The sequence below is a fragment of the Crocodylus siamensis genome, chromosome 1 (assembly GCF_052110815.1).
Source record: "Crocodylus siamensis isolate JL-2025a chromosome 1, ASM5211081v1, whole genome shotgun sequence".
Classification (NCBI taxonomy): domain Eukaryota; kingdom Metazoa; phylum Chordata; order Crocodylia; family Crocodylidae; genus Crocodylus; species Crocodylus siamensis.
In genome coordinates, this window is record NC_143395.1 from 379792001 (window position 1) to 379794043 (window position 2043).

Below are 2043 nucleotides of genomic sequence, written 5' to 3' on the forward strand. Positions count from 1 at the left end.
GGCCAGGCTGGGCTGCGAGCTGGCGCTTTGAGAGGCGCGTCGAGGCGGCTGCCTGGCGGGGAGGGGGTTAGGCGCATGCGCTTGAGTGAGGACCAGCTTCTGACAGACAGGGCTTAAGTCAGGGAGAAATGGTTGCCTTCGACTCAGGGGATTCGCAAGTATGAGCCTGAGCTGTCCCAAAGGCTCCACACAGCCGCTCTGGGCGGGAGGTTGGAGCTTGTCTCAGCCCATGAGGCTGCTTTCTGCGGGCCCTGGGGCCTGGCCACCCAGTTCTGAGCGTGCCTGTGAATTTGCTGCCGTATGTAGCTGCTCTTGGTAACGTTGCCTCACTGATAATATCCCAGTAGACCGGTTTGGAGGAACTAGCTTTGGTTTCTCTTCTGCTTCTCCAGAGAAAATGAAAGCCCCCGGAGTCATCCCGGGGGTAACGTCTGGCAATTCAGAAATAGTTTGTCCAAGCTGATGGTACTCTCTCTGCCTTAGGGCCCCGTGGGCTGGGTCAGGGGTTTTCAGCGGTTTTTAACAAGTGCCCCTTTTGTCTCAAAGTTTCAGCCCATGTACCCCTTTATATTAACATTATTTGGAGGGGGTTGAGTGTGTGCTTGCACCCCCCCCTTTTTTTTTTTTTTGCAGGTAAGTCTGTGGGGGAGGGGATAGGGCCATGGGGGAGCAGATCAGGGCCCCTGTGGTGAGGGAGGGAGGAAGTGGGGCACAGACAGGGGCAGGGGCTGGTGTGAATGGGGACCAGTTGGGCCAGGTTGTGGGACAATTGGAGCCCAGGTGGCTCATCCGGGAGGTGGGGTTCCTGTCCCTGCGTACACCCTGGCAGGGGCGCATGGAGCAGAGGCAGCTACTACTGTGCTTTGGGCTTTGCGCAACACTGCAGCTGTCCGGGGTGCGGTGTGATGCCACATATGTTCCACCACCAGGCGGGCAGGGGTGCAGCACAGCCTGGCAGCAGCAGGCATGTGGCATCACAATGGTCCTGGGGCAGCTGCAGTGGCGCGCAAAGCCCAGCACGCAGCAGCCGCTGCCTCCACCCCACACACAGCTGGGGAGCAGGGTATGTGCTTTTTGAATGAGTCCAGAGTAGGTGCTTGTACCACCTCTGGGGGGAGTCTGTTCCAGACCCTGCACACTTAGGCTGTGAAGAAGTTTTTCCTTATTTCCTAAGTTGTTCAATCTAAATAGGTCTTCTAGGAGTTTGTGGCCGTTGGGCCTTGTTATTCCTTGGGGAGCCCTAGTAAACAATTGTTCTCCCAGATCCTGATGCCGTTCCACTTATGTATTTATTGGCTACCACCAAGTCCTGCCGAGCTTTCTCTCCTCCAGGCTGAAGAGTCCCATGTCCCTCAGCCTCTCCTTGTAAGGTTTGCTTTCTTGTTTTTTGACCATATGGGTGGCTCGCCACTGCTCTTGAGCTTATCCATGTCCCTTCTGAACTGGGGAACCCAAAACTGGATGCAGAACTCTAGTTGCAGCCTCACCAAGGCCAAGTAAAGCCTCCCAGCCTTTGCACACCTGGATTGGGCCTGCCTGGTCTGATCTGTCTCACACCTGCCTCTGTCCAGCCCAGTGTGCCAGGATTGGGCTCTGAGCTGCCTCTGCCAGACCCTGTGTGCCTGATGCAGCATGCAGGGCCACATTATCTAGCCCACAGGACTCCCCATAGGTCTAGAAATTTGACAGCAGCTTAGCAGCGATTGCTGCCAGCACTCCCCAGCCACCAAATTTCCAGACTTATGGGGAGCCCCACAGACTGGATGATACAGCTCTGTGTGTTGTGAGTTGAGCACCTTTGGTCTGAACCAATTTAAATTTAGCCAAAATTGCCCCTCCATTACATGTAGCAGGTGTTGGATTTGAAGTTGACTGAGTGTATTTGGGGTGAGGTGTATGTGCAAGCTATAACTTTATTATAATGGAAACATTATATTATGTTTTTATTAGTTTAGTATCCATGATGTTCTCACTGCTGTACGGTACACAACACCTTTCTAACAGCTTTAATTGCTGAGAGGCTTATATAAATTAATTTCTATG